Source organism: Lithobates pipiens, unplaced genomic scaffold, assembly GCF_037356315.1.
Source record: "Lithobates pipiens isolate NorthernLeopardFrog02 unplaced genomic scaffold, aLitPip1_a1.2 Scaffold_8, whole genome shotgun sequence".
Lineage (NCBI taxonomy): Eukaryota > Metazoa > Chordata > Amphibia > Anura > Ranidae > Lithobates > Lithobates pipiens.
Genome location: NW_027507903.1, coordinates 504,950,295 through 504,970,640, shown reverse-complemented (window position 1 = coordinate 504,970,640; position 20,346 = coordinate 504,950,295).

The window sequence follows — 20,346 nt, the reverse complement described above, 5'->3', positions numbered from 1 at the left end:
TTGATAGGCTTGAAAAACAGCTTCAGAATCCTTTACAGCTTCAGTGCCTTAAAAAAGTATTCATACTCCTTGAAATTTTCCACATTTTGTCATGTTACAACTAAAAACCTAAATGTATTTTATTGGGATTTTATGTGATAGACTAACCCAAAGTGGCACATAATTGTTAAGTGGAAGGAAAATGATAAATGGTTTAAAATTTTTTTTGAAAAGTGTGGTGTTCATTTGTATTCAATACTTTGTAGAACCACTTTTCTCTGCAATTACAGCTGCAAGTCTTTTTTGGGGATGTCTCTCTCAGCTTTGCACATCTAGAGAGTGACATTTATGCCCATTCTTCTTTGCAAAATAGCTCAAGTTCTGTCAGATTGGATGGAGAGTCTGTGAACAGCAATTTTCAAATCTTGCCATAGATTCTCTATTCTGTTTGAATGGTTTTTATTGTATTTAAAAAAAAAAAAAAAATAAGATAAAGAAAAGGGAGATCTTATAATGGAGCAGCGAACAATCTTCATCTGTTCCAAGCATGTAACAGGAAAACATACAAATACAAGGCTAATTAGAAACTAGTGAGGACCACAGCACATTGTAAATCACTGCTGTGGGGACTTTTAATGTATGTTAACTGGAGTTTATAGATTACATCAACATATGTGGGGCGGCACAGTGGCATAGTTGCCAACTGTCCCGAATTTTCCGAGATTAGGACCTTTATCCCGATTAAATTTTGTCCCGGGAAATTTGGTTTGTTCCGGTTTTTCGCTGCCGGCCGCCATTTTGAAGAAGACCAGAAGCTGGTCTACAATAGAAATGCTGCAGTTCAGTCTCTTTCCGCGCGGCAACGACGGCGTCTGGAGGATGTCGGGGGCCAGTCAGAGTCTGGAGGATGTCGGGGGCCAGTGAGTCTGGAGGATGTCGGGGGCCAGTGAGTCTGGATGTCGGGGGCCAGTCAGAGTCTGGATGTGGGGGGGCTAGTATGGATGTTGGGGTGCAGTCTGGATGTCAGAGGGGGGCTAGTATGGATGCCAGAGGGGGCAGTCTGGTATGTACAGTTATTTGGAGTATCTTTATCTGCTGATTGTCAAACTCTGGAAAACACATATTGTGGTGTAGGATCGGGGGCTGCTGTCCCTCCATCACTCCCCCCCTTTCCCTCTCCATCCCGCATTCATCTCAGACTCTAACCACACCCCTTTGCGCCACACCCATGCAAGCCACGCCCACTATTTTACGTAAACCATGCCCATACTTTGCCGCGGTGCGCCACATTTTTCACCTTTTCCTATGCCACACCTATAACCGCATGCCACGCCCCCTAATTATAAGACAACTCCGCTTACTGCCAAAAAAGTGTGCCGAATTTTTTTTTTTACAATGTTGGCAACTATGCAGCAGTGTAGTGGTTATCACTCTCACCTAGCAGTAAAAAAGGGTCGCTGGTTCAAATCCCAACCACAATGTTCTCGCTGTGCCGGTGTGGGTTTCCTCCGGGTACTCCAGTTTCCCCCCACACTACAAAGACATGCTGGTAGGCTAATTGGCTTCTGTCCAAAAATTGGCCCTAGTATATGAATGGGGGCCTTGGATTGTGGGCTCCTTGAGGGTAGGGACTGATGGGAGTGCATGAGGTACAATTTACAATGTACAGGGATAGGGACAATTGTAGACACTCACTCAGGTTGAACTGGATGAACTGGTGTCTTTATTCAACCTAACTAACTATGTAACTATAACATAATACTACTAGAACATTTTAGCAATATAAATGCAGGAGGTTCACTGTCTGGTTAACCCCTTAATGAGGCAGATGGGATTATGAATGATTGTGGACTTGAGAGCCTAGCATTGTTCCCAAATCATGATAGTGTAGCATTGGTGGCAATAGTGCCTCTAACTCAAATTGTGTGATAACTGAGGTACTTGTAACTATCGCCATTATAACTATCCTGTATGATGGATCAAGTTCCCCAAAGAGTGCCCAGAACAGTCTGGATTACAAAAAAGGGGGGGCTACACACCCACTGTGCCAAGTTTGGCTAAGAATAGTAAAAGGAATAGAAAGGAAGGAAACGGGGTAGAAAAAAGGAAGGAGAGAAAGAGGAAAATCCATCCAGGAGCCTCACACCATTCGATTCAAAAAATATCTCTATGCATTAGGGGCATGCAAATAGGCAAGCCAAGGGTACCATGTTTTATTGAATAGGGATTGGTTGTTGTGTAGTACACTCACAATTTTTTCATTAAACATGATCCATGTGAGTTTGTGTTTTATTATGGCCATATCTATATAAGGGATTTTACCATGCTGTAGCAATGGTAATTTTGGCAATATTGGCCACAAGGAACATAAAATGAATTGGTGTCTGGGTAAGTCAGGATACATTATCTACTGGTTTATTCAATAATGCCACCCTGGCATCTTTAGTGATGTTAACCATTGTGACTGAAAATATAAATTAATGAACTCTCATCCAAAAGCGGCGAATCTTGGGGCGTGTCCACCATGCATGCAACGTTGTGCCCGTCTGGCCACAACCCCTAAAGCAGGAGGGTGAGGCTCCAGGATACATTTTAGAAAGATGCTCTGGCACTAAGTACCATCTAGCGTGTAATTTATATCCCACCTCAACCAGGGCAATATTGAGGATACCTTTATGGATTCTTGAACTCTATTTGCCCCAGTCCTCCGCCTCAGGGGCTATGTCCAGGTCCCTCTCCCATGCCACCTGGTAGGACAATTTAGCTAGAGGGGCTGATGAGTAGTCTGTAGAGCATTGAGATACCACCCTGGAGAGCTGCACCCTGCACACACCTATTTTAAAAACATGGTGCGTACTGTTAGGTCAGCGCCACCTTTTTGTATTTAGTTAAGAAAATGCTAAATCTGTTGTAAGTGGAATTTTTCTGTGGGAGGCATCTCCAGGCGGTCCACACAATGATTAGAGGGACGTATTTCTCTATGATCCAAAAAGTCACCTATACGGTATAGGCCCTTGTTCACCCATCATGCAAATCTGTCTGGATGTATACCAGGGGGGAACAGGAGATTGCCGAACAGTGGGGCTACTGGGGTGTGTGCAGAAAGTAGGGGCCATCTTCTGCAGCTTGTGTCCCATATGTGCAATGAGTGGTATAGTGTGGGGCACAATATTGCCCTATGGTGTCTTGGAGGGTCCCTAGGATCAGTTCCATTGCCAGTGGAGAGCAAGCCTGGCCTCCAGTGGGGGCGTTAGAGTTGACTGTGAAGTTGGCATAATTGGGCTAGCTGTGCAGTTATGTAGTATTTCTAGAATTCGGGTACTCCCAGACTACCTAGGTCCTTAGGATTGTACATTGTGGCCCTAGCTATCCTAGGTTCCCCAAATGTAATGGAGAATTTGAGATTGGAAGTGTTGAATAGCGTGGGCAGGAACTTGAATGGGTAGTGTTCGAAAACAGTACAACAATCTAGGTAGGACTGTCATCTTTACAGAAGCAATTCTGCCCATCCAAAATAAAATATTAAATAAAATATAAATTGATATCAGACCATGTCTTCACATCCTCTAGCAATTTAGCAAACAAGGTTGGGTAGTTGGCTTTGTATAGTGAGGTTATATTGGAGGGTCAGTCGGATTCCCAAATAACAAAGGGACATCGATTGACAATGAAAAGGATATTGAGACTGAATGCTTTGGAGTGCTGAAGTAGTTATATTGACGTTTAGTGCCTCCGATTTGTCATGCTTAACTGTCAGGCCAGATAGATTCCCAAATCTGTTCAATAATGACATTAAGTTAGGTAGAGTGGTGTGGTGGGAGGTGATAAACAGCAATAGATCATCTGCGAATAGAGCACATTTGTGGCTCCTCCTGCCACTCTCTATCCCCAGGATGTCTGGATTAAGGCGTATTGCCATGGCTAGAGTTTCTATGGCCACTGAAAATAGAAGTGGGCATAGTGGGCATCCCTGTTGGGTACCTGACGAAATGGAGATTGATCCCGACCTATGGCCTTGTAGAAGTATCTGGGCTGAAGGTGAGCTGTATAAAGAGTGCATTGAAGCCAAAAGCCAAACAGGGCCAAAATTCCATCTGGTCAGCACCTGAAAAAGGAAAGGCCACGAGAGTGAATTGAATGCTTTGCGAATGTTGAAAGACAGTAGCATCCCAGTCCTGTGTACCTCCCCCATCCCACGGTGAGTGTAATAAAGATATGAGGTCAATTGCTCTTCGGACCTGGTCAGTTGCCTGTCTATTTGGGAGGAAACCCACCTGATCAGAGTGTATGTAGTTAGCCAGAAATGTCAACATCCTATTTGCTAAAACAATTTGTGAATAATTTGAGGTCTGTATTGATTAAAGATATAGGATGATAGTTGGCTACATCACTGTGGTGTTTGGGGGATGAGGGTAATGAAAGCTCTATTGTAGTCTACATCTATTGGGCCACCTTTTTATGTCTTTAAAGAGTCGTGTTGGGGGGGAGCCAGTAAGGTATCAAATTTTTTATAATATAGGGTTGTAAATCTGTTGGGACATAGTGTTTTGCCTACTTGGGCTTGTTTTATGGCTTCCAGTACCTCCTCCTCAGTGATGTCCCTATCTAAGTAGTCCTTATGGTCATCCGTCAGAGTAGGTATGGAAAGGTGATCTACATAGTCGTCAAACTCTCATTGGTCAGAAACATTGTTGGCATGCTATAAATTCTCATAATAGGCTTGGAATTCCTGTAGGACCATTTTAGGATTTTGAGTGAAGGAGCCTTCTGGCCTCCTTATTTCAGGGATATGTGGCGGGGGGCGCCTAGGGGTCAACCTTGTCGTCAAAAGTCTGCCCAGCTTGTCTGTTTGGGAGTAGAATCTGGCCTGGGCCCATCGTAATTGCTTTTCTGCCTTTGCGGTAAGGCAAACATTTAATTCTTCCTCAATTTTATCTTGCAAGTCTAGATGAGGATTGCGTTTATGTTCTTTAAGTAAGAGTGGTCAAGTCATTCTCTTTTTGTTTCAACAGGGCACTGTAGTGTTTCCTATACCTGGCGGCTGCCTGAATCAAAATACCTCTAATCGTAGCTTTGTGGGCAGCCCAAGTGCACAGCGAGGAGGTGTGAGATGGGTCGTTCAATAAGAAATATTCCTTTAATGCCATCTCAACATCCAAGCAGGTGGCCGGGTTGATGAGGTGGGATTAATTTAAGCGCCAGGCACAGGAAGCTGTGAAGACATGGTCTATTCGCAAGTATGTCAGGTGGACATGGGAGTATAAAGTGTTTTAATCTATTGAATTTCCGCCAGATGTCCACTAAGTCGCTATCATGGAGTAATTATGCACATTTGGTACCCAGCCTTGTGGGCTTCAAAATTTGAGAACCCGTTGGGTGCTTTTTGTCCAGTGAAGAATCCAGAGTGATAGTGGAGTCTCCGCCTATCCCACCTTTTCGAAGGAGCATACCTTCGAAAAGGTGGGATAGTCGCTGTAGTAGGTCCTGAAAAAAGGACAGTTGGTCCTTATTCGGGGCATTATAGGAGAACAGATACTCTATTCTATTGGATTCAGGTCTGGACTTTGCCTGGCCATTTTAACACATGAATATGCTTTGATCTAAACCATTCTATTGTATCTCTGGCTTAGGGTCGTTGTCCTGCTGGTAGGTGGACCCTCGCTCCATTCTCAAATCCTTTGCAGGCTCTTGTGCCCTGTACACACGATCGGATTTTCCGTCAACAAATGTTAGATGTGAGCTTGTTGGTGGAAAGTCCAACCATGTTTATGCTCTATCGAACATTTGTTGTCAGACTTTCTGCCAACAAATGTTGGCTTGCAGGTTCTCAAATTTTCCACCAACACATTTTTGTTGTCGGACTTTCCGAATCGTGTGTACACAAGTCCGTCACACAAAAGTCCACGCATGCTCAGAATCAAGTATGAGCCGGCAGCGCTTGGTCTTGTAAAACTAGCGTTCTTAATGGAGATATCACATGACTATTGAACTTCCTTTTTATCGGCTCGCCGTGCGTCTTGTACATAACTACGTTCGTAATTGTTGGCCAACATTTGTGTGACCATGTGTGTGCAAGACCAGCTGGAGCCAACAACCTTCAAACAAAATTACACGGTTTTGTTGTCAGAAAGTCTGATTGTGTGTATGCGGCATAACAGGTTTTCTATTAAGATTGCCCTGTATTTGGCTGCATTCATCTTCCCATCGACTCTGACCAGCTTCCCTGTCCCTGCTGAAGAAAAGCATCCCCACAACATGAAGCTGTGTTCAGGGTGATGTGCACTGTTTGTTTTCCGCCACACATAGAGTTTTGCTTTTAGGCCAAAAATTTTATTTTATCTCATCTGACCAGAGCACCTTCAACATGCTTGCTGTGTTCCCCACATGGCTTCTCGCAAACTGCAAACGGGACTTCTTATGGCTTTCTTTCAACAATGGCTTTATTGGCACTCTTCCATAAAGACCAAATCTGTGGCGTGCGCAACTAATAGTTGTCATGTGGAAACATTCCACCACCTGAGCTGTGGTCTCTACAGCTCCTCCAGAGTTACAATGGGCCTCTTGGCTGCTTCTCTGATTAATGCTCTCCTTGCCCGGCTTGTCAGTTTAGGTGGATGGCCATGTCTTGGTGTTTGCAGTTGTGCCATACTCTTTCCATTTTCAGATGATGGATTCAACAGTGCTCTGTGACATGTTCAATGCTTGCAGTATTTTTTTTTTATTACCTAACCCTTCTTTAAGCTTCTCCACAACTTTATCCCTGACCCGTCTGGTGTGTTTCTTGGCCTTCATAATGCTGTTTGTTCATGAAGGTTCTCTAACAAACTTCTGAGGGCTTCACATAACAGCTGTATTTATACTGAGATTAAATTACACACAGGTGGATCTATATTTACTAATTAGGTAACTTCTGAAGGCAATTAGTTCCACTAGATTTTAGTTAGGGGTATCAGAAAAAAGGGGGCTGAATACAAATGCACACCATACTTTTCATATATTTATTTGTAAAAAATGTTGAAAACCATTTATAATTTTCCTTCCACTACATAATTATGTGCCACTTTGTGTTGGTCTATGATATAAAATCCCAATACATTTAAGTTTTTGTTTGTAGCACGACATAATGTAGAAAATTTCAAGGCATTGTAGACCTGCTACTTGAGGACAATGCCTCGCCCGTAAAATGTACAGTCAGTGTAACACATGATACCTCCCTCATATATGATGCATGGTACAAGTAACTGGCTTATAGTAAACTCCCTTTATACTGTAAACAAAACAAAAGAACTCGTCCTTTTTGGGAAGAAAATACATCTAGTAACATTGTGACAAACGGCTCTAAGTTAGGAACTAGAAGTATGCACAAACGGCAGTCCTAAATTATATAAGTGCCAGAAATCTGTATATAGAAACACAAAATGAAAATGAGTAGTGTACTCTGATGCCCTGTGGAGATACATGATAGAGTACATGTAGTAAACAACCCCCTTTCCTCAGAGACCTAAATAAAAACCAACATATCATACACATGTAAAAAAAGTATATACCCCAAATGTCATTCATAAAAAAAAAATCATAGATATATATACAGTGGGGAAAATAAATATTTCCCTCCTGAGATGTGCGCAAACCTGGTCACTAACTGCAAGAAACCTCTTACCTCTGTGCTTGCCAAGAAAGGTTTCTTCACCAAGTACGAAGTCATGTTTTGCTTGGGGATCAAATATTTATTTTACTTACTGAACTGCAACTCAATTTATAACATTTATATCATGTGTTTTTTCTGGATTGTTGGTTGATATTCTGTCTCTATCATTCAAAATACACCTATGATAATGTAGCACTGACCCCCGAAGGAGTGGCTGATTTGCTGGGCTTACCGTTACCTTCTTGACCTTGTGTACGTCTAGGGGTTTCCCGAGGTAGATGACCCAAAGAATTGTAGAAACTGACACTGGATCCGCTTTTGGGATTTTTATTTGCAAAAAAAAAGAGTAGACAAAACAGTCTCTCAATGAGGGATAGAGGGTTTAGGTAGAAAGTTCAGGTACTCTTGGAACTACTCAAAATAGGAAGTCTCTCACTATAGAAATCCAGAGAATAGCCACTCACAACTGGATTCTCACAGCTACCGGATAGACCTCCTCTCACTAGGCCTAGCAGCTGATGTTCAAATAAAGCAAAGCCTCTGACGCAGACTTGCATATGGAACATTTGAATAAAGTCTCTGCCACAGACTTGTAGAACACTTGTAGTAAAGTCTCTGCCGCAGACGTGTTATAGAACACTTGTAGTAAAGTCTCTGCCACAGACTTGTTGTAGAACACTTGTAGTAAACTGAAAGATGTAGACAAATTTAGAGAGCCCTCATATGGTACCAGTATCTTGCAGCCAGTCCGGCGATACCGTATGAGTGTAGATTCACTTGGGGTCTTTCAACTAAGCTTCCAGGCTCTTTCTGAGAAGCCAGCCTTCAGCGTGGCCTTCTCCCAAAGAGTCCTCCCATGGTTGCTTCCTCAGTTGCTGGGCCTCTCCACAGATGAGATGGCACCAGACCACCTCCGTATCCTCCCTCCAGTTACTTTGCCTCGGGCTAACCAGCCCCAAGACTCTGAATTGGATAGATCCGCACCCCAGGCCATGAGAGCCATGGGGGCTGGTAAGGAGGACCAGGACCAAACAGACAGAAAGATCTTCTGGACAGGAACCCCCGAAGCACGTGATGTCAGTACCTTAAGTACCCTCTCTCAGAATGCACAGCAGGACGACACTCCCACTGGGCTGGTTCTCGAGAAAAAAATGGCACTCAATGCGCCCAGCTGAACCGTGTTCGCACACTTGCCAGTGATGACAGCGCCACCTGTGGCCAAGCAGAACACAGCGCAATCCAGCTAGACTGCTACTGAAACCATAATTTGGTATTATTAAACCCAAAACCAAACTGCGGTTCTAGGAACTTTAAATAGAGAAAAACACATAGCGCGTGCACTTCAGGAGCCGGCGCTGCAATAAAAATTATAGACCCTTAATTTCTTTGTAAGTGGGCAAACTTACAAAATCTTTTTTAAATAACAAACATGTTACTCTTGCCCGCTCATGAGGAGAGAGAGTCCCCAAAGAGCCAAGGCTCTTGTGCACACCACTGGATTACAATGGGGCTTAGGTAGGTATTTTGGCTGCAGCACAGAGAATATTTTTTGCTTTCCTGCATAAAATGCATGAGGGTAAAAAACCTTGAGCCTTTAGAACCACTTTAAGTTATCACTAGAGGGATCACCAGCAGGAGGAAGGAAGTCCCGATTCCCCTATAGAGATTTTTAGTTATCACTAAAGGGGTCACCAGCAGGAGGAAGGCGGTCCCAATTCCTCTATATAGATCTTTAGTTATCACTATACTGTAGGGATCACTGGCAGGAGGAATGAGGTCCAGACTCCTTTGTATAGATATTTAGTTATTACTAAAGGGATCACTGGCAGGGGGGAGGAGGTCCTGATTCTTTTATGTAAATAATTAGTTTGTACTCATTTAGAAATTTTGGAAACCTCCCTTACAAAAAGATATTGATAAGATAGAATAAGGCCAGAGACTGCCAAAAAAAAAAAAGGGGCGAAAGTCTGAGGGATAAAACATACCAGGAGAGACTTCAGGAATACAATATGTACAGTCTTGTGGAAAGAAGGAAAAGGAGGACATTAAAGGGGACATTAAGGGTGTGAATAAGGTTCAGGATGGCAGTGTTGCCAATGTAAAGCTAAAAGGCAAGAGCAACGAAAGGGCATGCTCAATGCAACAGGCATCACCACACAAAAATGTTGTTTATTGCAGAAGAGACATGCAACGCACTATAATAAACGTAACTACATGCTTGCAGTTTTATTAAAAATATACACTGTGCTGTACATTTACATTCACTGTTTGCCTGAGTTGTGTCATCCCACACCAGCCAATCAAAGTGGCCAAAAACCCAGTAGAAGCTGTGGAGAAGGTGCTGGTACAGACAATGGACCGGACAGGTGTCTGCAGGGCCACCATCAAGGGGGTACAACCATTACAACTGTAAGGGGCTCCGGAGCCCAACGGGGCCGCCCAGAACAGAAGAAGGCAGGATGGGTGAAAGGGAGCTGTGCTGTGCAGTACATAAAACGATCTCACAGATTCTGAAAGAGGGATTCCACCAAAAAAAAAAATATTAAAAGCCAGCAGCTATAAATACTACAGCTGCTGACTTTTAATAAATGGACACTCACCTGTCCCAGGTTCCAGCGATGCCGGCAGCCGAGGCCGATCGATCGCTCGGCTCTCGGCTGCTGTCGCCACCATTCTAGGTGAGGGAATCAGGAAGTGAAGCGAATCGGCTTCACTTCCCGGTTCCCTACTGCGCATGCGCGAGCCGCGCCGCGCAATAGGAAATCTCCGCGCTGTCACTGGGACCCAGCAGACAGCGTGGCAGGGCAGGAAATGGCGTAGACTCCCACGGGAGTCTATGCCCGGAAGTGGGTGAAAATACCTGTCTTTGACAGGTATCTCCACCCCCATCCCCCCTGAAAGGTGTCAATTGTGACACCGGAGGGGGGGAGGGATCCGATCAGCGGAGGTTCCACTTTAGGGTGGAATCCCGCTTGAAGTTCTTGTGTCATTGAATTTAGACATCAAGCTCTTTACTGCCACCTCTGGCTACTATGTGCATGTGCAGCCCTCGTGTGACAGTGATCTGCCTGTACTATGCTTCCCAGCAACATGTCAGCTTTGTAAAAATGAGCTGGGACCAGGTAGGAAGTTAAAGGGGCTGTGATGGAAAGGGAGGGAGGCTGCTTGTGTACAGGGAGGGGCCAGAGGCTTATGTGTGTACAGATTTGTGGGGCTGCCATATATACAGGTGCGTGTTTCTGTGTTTACATGTGACAGCAGGGAGCAGGAGAGGAGGGTGAGAGCCAGATGTGGTGGAAAGGGCCACATGAGATGGCTTGGTGGGCCCTATAAGCTGCAGGCCCTGTGCTTGACATTTGTGCTCTAAATTAATCTGTTTCTCACTCACAAGTACATTGAAGCGCTGAATAACAAAGGCAGTTCTTCCTCTATAAAGTATAAACAATTTATAAATTCAGTAATGCAGAGCAATATATAAAAGTCATCTTGGCCTTTGTGCCTTGGGTGATAATAAACCTTGTCCTGGCTCTGAATGGTAGAACCATACATAAAAATTACCCTTTACCCAGCACACATCAGTTATTGCCAGCCAGAAGTGTAAACAGGCTCTGAACAGCCTTCAATCTCTCTCTTATCTGCTCAAGCCAGGAAGAGATAAGACTGAGTAAACAGACAGGTGCTTATTGTACAGACACCAAATATGATTTATATCTGTCCTGTTAAAGATGATCAGGCTATTGACATAGCTCCCAACTGTCCCTGATTTCGAGGGACTGTACCCGATTTGGAGCAATGTTTCTCTGTCCCCCCCCCCCCCTCTTTTGTCGCTCATTTTGGTCTCATCTATATAGTTGTATAAAATATAAAAAACTAATTTCTATCAGCGCAAATATATGTGTAAATACTCTAAATAGACTGGTGAAATAAAAAATGACAGTGAGTGATATTGCAGTGATACCACTAAAACTTAAACACCAAAAAATACCCCCCCACCTGGCTGCTGCAAACAGAAAATGCATTCACTTCACATAAATAATGTACATAACCAAAACAGTGTTGCGCTGCCTAAATAACAAAATAGCTAAAAGAAAATCCCAACAAGATTCTTTTAGCAGAGGATAACAGTGTTTTGGTTATGTACTATAGTACTATATAGTTGTATATAAAATGCACTTTTTCATTTTCAAAAAGTGCTTCCCAGTGCTAATCCTTTCATCCAAATTATAAATTGCTGCATTTGTAAATTTTAAAAGCCAATATAAAAGGAATAGTAGTGGTAAAAAAATCCCTTTTGGATTTAATTAACCTTTTTTTTTGGGTTAATTCTCCTTTAAGGGGTGTGACAGGGGGCGTGTCCTATGCCTATATACATTTGTTAGTAGGTGTCCCTCATTCCCATTTCAAAATGTCAGGAGGTATGCTATAGATATGGCAGCAGCATTATTACTACTAAATTTTAAGGGCCCAATCAGATCTGTGCAGTGTGGTAACATGCAGAAAAACATACATCTTAATGCCTTTTTATTACAATGCGCACAACAGCACAATTCTATCTGGGATGCACTGCAGTGCCCTTCATTTTGAAATGTGCACCACAACGAACAAATGTGATACTACTTTGGACTAAAAGGTGCAGCTATATTATAACCGGTATGGTGGTTTGTTAGCCTATGCAACGTTAAAGCTGAACACCAGCCTTCCCTTCAGGCTTGCACAGTTGTGCAGGCTGCTCTGCTTGAAATTGCTTACTGCACCCTGCAAGCTTCTCACATCAAATATTAGAAGATGTAGCAAATTTGAAAGGAAATTCGCAATCCACTCTTCACTCTCTTGCATGTTGAGCTACAAAAAAGAGCAGACTGTGCATGCATGGGTAGGGAACAAAATTATTTGAGCATCTGAAAAGGTAAGCACTTTCTTACAATGTGGAGCACAGCATGTTATTGTATTAAAGTATCATTAAACCCACACCATTAAAAAATATCAACAAATGCTGTATTACATGCTGTTCATACTCACTCAGTCACTATGGGATTTGTTTTCTGTATGCTCCAAAAAATGTTGATCCTGATGTTTTCCATCTATCCCTTCTGTCCATGTCCCCACTGCAGTTGGGTATTTTGCAGAGCAGTGTTGGCAGCTCTACACATGCTCAGTTTTCAGTGAGTTTCTATGCTGAGCAATTTCCTCCCTATCACATCTGAGCAGCCCATGTGACTACAGTCACACATGTGGGTGTATACACAGTGGTAAATGGCAGCCTACTTCCTCCCTCCTCCTCCATGCCAACTAACCAGCTAAACACAATGGGAGTGGGATATTACATGTAGATTAATGGAGGCTTCACCTCTGTCTTATTGTAAGACACAGGCTGGAGGGGTGTGACATAGCCTGTGACTGGCAGAAATCCTCCCATACCATGTTATTGCCAAAAATAATAAAGATTTGAATTTAAATATATATTTGTATGACGATTTAAAACAGTTCATTGCACCGACATAAAGATACTAGCAAAAATCCTAGCAAACCAACTGAAACACCTTATACCACACGTGATACACCAAGACCAAACAGGTTTCATCACAGGACAGGAGGCCCGAGACAACTCAGTACGAGCAATCCAACTTATGCACTGGTCCAAAAACAGAGAAGATCCCCTCTCCTACTTAATACTCTCTACAGATGCCGAGAAGGCTTTTGACCGCATTCAAAAGGAAAGCTGCGCTAGAAATCATATAGTGCAAAATTATATCGTTACCATCATAACATAATTTATCCTGTGTGCAAAAAATTGATATAACCACAAGTAATACAAGTAAAAACATAAACTGATTAAAAGCGTGAACAGTCCAAAAAAAAGGGGAGAGAGACAAGAAGATGAGGCTTCAGTCCATTTAGGTGACTCTGTACAAAACACCCTCCAAGTATGTAGCAAGTGCACCCAGAGAAAGGAATTCCTCCACCACTAGATTCAGTGAGGCTTACCAGTTGACAAGATCTCTTTTTATGGAGATCATATGCGCTCGCAAACAAAACCATCAATCCGGTTCCTTTAAAGAACGCCGCTGATATCTCCAACTCGTGTATCCCCTCCTCGGAGCGTCTCCCGTTTCACCACAATCATTTAATGAGATAAAACAGAAAGGCTCCCATAGCGTAACTCCACATAAAACTCCCAACTTTTTGAGAAAAGTTGGGAGTTTTATATGGAGTTACGCTGAGAAATGGCAAAATGATACCCTTTGAAACCCTGGAGGACAGGCCTGGGAGATCTCAGGTTGAACTTCTGGAAATATAGACAGTTGCACCATTTCTTTGAAGTACATGGTAGCTCTATAAGAAATACCACTTCGCTCACACCTTTTGAGAGACTGTTCATAGTGGAAGACCCGATCCCACACGTGATCTCAGAGTTCTACCTGCTGCTGGGGTCCTCGGCCTCCAAGCCCATATGCTTACGTGCCTGGGAAAGAGACCTAGGAAAAGTGTTCTCCCTGAGTCTCAGTTAACACACTGTAGCAGAGCATCCCAGAGAGAGCCAGGAAAAGTCCTGTTCGGGGTTTATACATCTCCCAGTCTCCTCTCGTACACATTCAGAAATCTCTGATCCATGATCCAGTTTGGGTCTTGGTCCTCTTCCCCAGGCTAATTTAAGCTCACCTGAGCAGACAGCCTTTTCTCTCTGCCTGGGACATACAAAGTTGGTCTGTGAAGAGAAAAAGGTTGGTAAAAGCTGTTAAGCTGTTTATGTGGAGACTGACAAGCGGTAGGCTTGTTCAGCCTGATAGTTAGGGGCTGCATATTGTATAGTTAGAGCCGAGACACAGCTAGGATTTGTGTTTTGCTATTTTTGTCCTTTATTTGTTTTCTGGAACACTGTACAGCACCTGTATTTGGACTTGTATATAACACAAATAAACACAGCACTGTTTGTCACTTCATCACTGGATTTGGTAAGCCCCTACAAGAAGTGTGCACCCTCTAAACAGAGGAAGTACTTTAAGCATCTTAAAAAAGAGCGCTCACATTTTCCCTTTTTGGCTGAACTGGGTGAAATTATCTTGGATGAATGGAGTAGGGTCGAGAGGAAGAATTCTCTTATCACTAAAGTGGCAAGAATGTACCCATTTAAAGGTGAAGAAGTTAAGCATTTGGAGTCTGCTCCTCTTATTGATGCAGCCTTGATGAGGTTGGTGAGACACGCTCCCTCTGGAAGACACCGTCTCTTTCAAGGATGGTCTTGAGAGGAAAATCGATACGGATTTGAAACGTATCTATATTACGACTGGGATGGCCTATAAGCCAGCATTGGCCTTGGCGGCATTATCCAAAGCGATGGAGTGTTGGATGGATGATATGCGTACCACTTAGGGAAGAATTTCTGAATAAGCGCTCAAGAATTCTCCAATAAATGAGATGAAGATGGCCTCCCTGGACATTATTCCCATTATTCCCTGGACATTACACGTGTCATGCTGTCTTCTGTTACAGCTAAGCGGGCTTTATGGCTACACCCTTGGGTGGCGGATCTGGCCTCTAAACAGGCATGGTGTAAGATTCCCTTTCAGGGCGCTTCTCTCTTTGGGAATAAACTTGATTCAGCTATCACACATGCTACTGGGGGGAAGTCCAGATTCTTACCCCTCGCCGTCTTTTAGGTCAGAAGAGAGTCCAATCCAGACAAGATCTGGAGCATGCTAGGGATGCACGCCGGATGCAGACCAGGTCGTGAATTTAGGAAGAATTGGAGGAGAAACCAGACTTATGGTCAGAAACCTTCAAAATAAACATCTTCCGGGGACGAAAAGCTGGGAAATCTTTTTGATATAGAGCCTGTCCAGGCGAAGCAAGTAGGGGCTCGTCTACTCTGTTTCTGCCACGTCTGGGCAGGCTCGATTCAAGATTATTGGGTCATCAAAACAGTTTCCCTAGGGCAGGGGTAGGGAACCTATGGCTCTCGAGCCAGTTGTGGCTCTTTTGTTGGCTGCATCTGGCTCTCACCTCTCAATCTGCGGATTGTGTGGTGTGCCGATCCGTGAATTGAGCCCATAGGAAAGGCTGCAGCTTTGGCCTAGCTCCGGAGCTGCGGCCATCTTGGTACACCTGGCGGCGGCCTAGGTGAGCGGCGCGCTGACGTCATTATCACCCTGTCTCAACTGCTCGTGGATCTGCCTGCCGGTGTAGTGGTAAGCAAGCAAACAATCGTAGGGGAGATGTGGATATTACAGGGGGGGAGATGACCTGGATATTACAGTTATAATTGAAATTAGTCGATTAATCGATTACATTTTTTTTATTTGTTTTAAACATATTGTATGGCTCTCGCGGAATTAAATTTTAAAGTATGTGGCGTTCAAGGCTCTCTCAGCCAAAAAGGTTCCCTACCCCTGCCCTAGGGTATGCCTGGGTGTTCAGCAGTCCACTCATACATCGCTTTGTTCCCACAAGTCTTCCACATTCAGAGGAAAAGAGAGAGGTTCTTTTGACTTACATGGACTCCCTTATCGCTCAAGGTGCCGCCATTCCGGTTCCGGTTCCCTCCCTTTTTATGGTCCTCAAAAAGAACGGGTCTTGGAGGCCGGTCATCAACTTGACTTATCTGAAATCCTTTATAAAAAAGGAAAAATTCAAGATGGAAACATTATTGACTATACGCCAGACAATTCAACAAGGCGATTCGTTAGTTTCGATAGATCTGAAGGACGCGTACTTTCACGTACCAATTGCGAAGGACTTCCAGAAATATCTCAGATTTTCAGTGGATCAAAGACGTCTCCAGTTCATATGTCTCCCGTTCGGGCTTACAACATCGCCGCCGGTGTTTTCAAAGCTACTTACTGGTGGTGGTCGCCTTGATCAGAGTCAAAGGTATCCGGTTACATCATTATCTGGATGATTTATTTCTGCTGTCACAGGACAAGGAGCAATTATTGTCGCACCGGGATAAAGTAATTTCTACCCCGATAGGGTTCGGCTGGCTGCTAAACAGGGAGAAAAGTACTCTGGAGCCAACACGGTCCCTAGTATTTCTTGGGGCACAGTTTGACACTGCGAAGAGCACTGTGTCAGGGCTGGCTTAGCCCTTCCTTCTCTGGGCTGGCTGCTCAGCTGTCGGCTAATTGCCAGCTCTCATCTCTCTCCACAGTTACCAGCTGTTCCTGATCATGCTCGTCTGACCTGCCTACTTAAAGCTGTCCAGCTCACTTCACCTCTGCCTTCACCTTGGTCACATCACAAGAAGCCATCTCCTGCGGTTCTGTTTAAAGACTGGCTTGCTGACATCCCTTCTGGCTCCTTATCCTGCTTTAATTGTACTTCTGTCTCGGTCTGATTCATGGTTTCTGACAGTAGGCGAAGGCCATGAATTCAGAAGATACAGTCAATCCACTTGTTGGTAATATTTTTTCCAGATTGGATGAGCAAGATCACCGCATGGATCAATTTGCCATGGCGTTACAAACGGCTCACCTGGAATCCCCCACGGTGGCTGCTGCTGTACAACCTGAGTTGCAAGCCATCCCTGCTGCTGCGCCAGTCTCTGTGCAGGCACCTGCCTCGAGTATTTCCTCTATAAGAGGTATGTCTGGTTCCGCTCTGCTTCCCCAGCGATTTGGGGGTGATCCAGTTCAATGCAGAGGGTTTCTCAATCAGGTTGAGATATACTTTGAGATGCTGCCCCAGGCGTTTCCTACAGACAGAAGCAAAGTAGGTTTCGTGATATCTTTGTTTCTGAGAGAGCCTTGGCCTGGGCTAACCCTCTATGGGAGACGCAAAAACCTGTTGTCTTGAGTTACCCTGAGTTTGTGGCCTCCTTTAAAACTATCCGCACGCTCCACTTCTGCTGCCAAGTGCCTCATGTCCATCAAACAGAGTACGAGAACTGTTGCCGACTACGCCATTGAATTCTGTACTCTGGCAGCAGAGGTTGCTTGGAACAATGAGGCCCTCGTGGCTGCTTTTTCTCATAGTCTCTCGGATTCCATCAAGGATGAGATAGCAGCCCGAGATATACCCACTGAGCTGGAGAGTTTGATCTCGTTTGCCATCCTCATTGACTCCAGACTCAGAGAAAGACTTTCTCTTAAGCAGCGCTTGCAGAAGCCTCCTGTACGTTTGCCTCCGAGCTTTGTAGTCCCACCCATGCCTCCCTCACCTCCCATGCCTCCCTCACCTCCCATGCCTCCTGGTACCGAGTCGGTCAGTGAAGATGAACCCATGCACCTGGGCTTCATGCGTCTCTCTGCAGATGAGAGAGCCTTTAGGAGGAGGGAGAGATTGTGCCTTAATTGTGGCCAGGCAGGTCACTTTTTGAAGTCTTGTCCTACCCGTCCAGGGAACGCCTGAAACTTGAGGTCCTGTCATGGACAGACCTTAGGTGGCGTTGTTTCGTCCCCAGTTATCCAGAAGGATAAGCCCCTGGTTTCGGTCACCCTTTCTTGGGCTGAGTCGTCCATCGAGATACAGGCTCTAATCGACTCTGGGGCTGCGGGCCTGTTCATTGATGCTGCATTTGTTTCGCAGTACTCGATTCCACTGTAGCTGTGTGACACTCCACTTGCCATTGAGGCTCTTGACGGGACACCTTTACAGCCTGCCCATGTGACTCATGAGACGGTTCCATTGTCCATGGCCGTAGGGGCTCTTCACCAATCCAATTCCAAGTTATTTCCTCACCCAGGTTTCAGCTGGTTATTGGTTATCCTTGGTTACAGAGGCACAACCCCTCTTTTGATTTGCTCCGTGCTGAGGTTCTCTCCTGGTCACCACAATGCAGTGAGACATGCTTCCTGAAGGTATCCAAGGTCCTGTGCGCCTCTTAACTCTCCTCCCTGCTGGAGGAGTACCGCGATTTTAGCAATGTCTTTGATAAAGGTCAAGCTGGTAGTTTGCCTCCACACCAGTCTCATGATTGAGCAATTGACCTTCAACCTGGTGCCATACCTCCTCGTGGCCAGGTTTATCCTTTGTCGGTCTTGGAGGATAAGGGCATGGAGGAGTATGTTGCTGACGCACTTTCTCAAGGTTTCATCTGCAAATCCTCATCTCCTGCTGGTGCTGGTTTCTTCTTTGTGAAGAAGAAGAGCGGTGAACTGATTATAGATTATAGGGGTCTCAATCGTGTCACAAATAAGAATGCGTTATTTGACCCCCTCAAGGGAGCAACGGTTTTCATGAAGCTTGACTTGAGAGGGGCATACAATCTCGAGTACATTAAGGAGGGCGACGAGTGGAAAACTGCGTTTAATACCAGAACAGGCCATTATGAATACCTGGTAATGCCTTTTGGCCTTTGTAACGCCCCGGCAGTTTTCCAGGAATTTATTAATGATGTCCTCCGAGATTTGTTGCAGTTATGTGTGGTGGTTTATCTTGATGATATCCTCATATTTTCCAAGTCCCTGGAGAGCCACCACACAGATGTCTGTCGTGTGCCTCAGAAACTAAGAGAGAACAATCTCTATTGTAAACTGGAGAAGTTCGAGTTCCATCGTGAACAGGTTACATTCCTGGGCTATGTCATTTCCACTGCTGGTTTTTCGATTGGACCCAGAGAAACTTTCGGCAGTCCTACAGTGGCCTTGACCCGTGGGTTTACGTCCTCTGCAGCGTTTCCTGGGTTTTGCCAACTACTATCGGAAGTTTATTCGTAACTTCTCGTCTCTGGTCAAGCCCCTGACTGATATGACCAGAAAGGACGGTAACCCACAGAGTTGGTCTTCGGAGTCCATTAAAGCCTTTGAGACTCTCAAGGCTGCTTTGTTTCTACTCCTGTGCTGGCACATCCTGATCCTACCTTGCCTTTTATCCTAGAAGTTCATGCTTCTGAGACTGGAGTTGGCACCCTTCTGTCTCAACGTCCTAACTCTGAGAGCGCTATGCATCCATGTGGCTACTTTTCCAAGAAATTGTCACCTGCTGAGTGCAATTATGTGATTGGTGACAGAGAGCTGTTGGCGATCATTTTAGCCCTGAAAGAATGGAGACATCTCCTTGAAGGTATTACTGTGCCTGTTCTAATTCTTACTGAGCATAAGAATCTTACATTCTTGTCTGAGGCTAAGCGACTCTCTCCCAGAAGGGCACAATGGGCTCTTTTTTTTGTCAAGCTTTAATTACAATGTCTCATTCTTACCCGGTACTAAGAATGTAAGGGCTGATGCCTTGTCATGACAATTTTCCTCAACTTCCAAGTTGGAGTCGGTTCCGGTTTCTATGATTCTTCCTGATCGTATCTTGGCTGCGGTTGGCACCAGTCTTGCTTCTCCTTTGGGTGACAAAATTCTTGCTGTTCAGGTCCATGCTCCTCCTGATAAACCTTGTGACCACTGCTTTGTCCCAGAGAGTCTGCGTACTGCAGTGCTCCAGACTTACCATTCTCCCAAGGCAGCTGGCCATACTGGGAAGAATCAACTCATTTGGGCCATCTCCCAACAATTCTGGTGGCCTAGTCTACGGGCTGATGTTACTGCCTTTGTAGCTGCCTGTTCCGTGTGTGCTCAGAGTAAGACTCCACGACACCTTCCAGTGGGCCTCCTACAACCCATACCCAATGGAGAGAGGCCCTGGACTCACCTGTCAATGGATTTCATTGTGGAGTTTCCCAAGGCAACACTGTTATCCTTATGGTGGTTGACCGGTTCTCAAAGATGTGTCATTGTATTACACTTAAGAAGTTGCCTACCTTCAACTTCAACTCCGGAATTGCAAGATCACCTGAT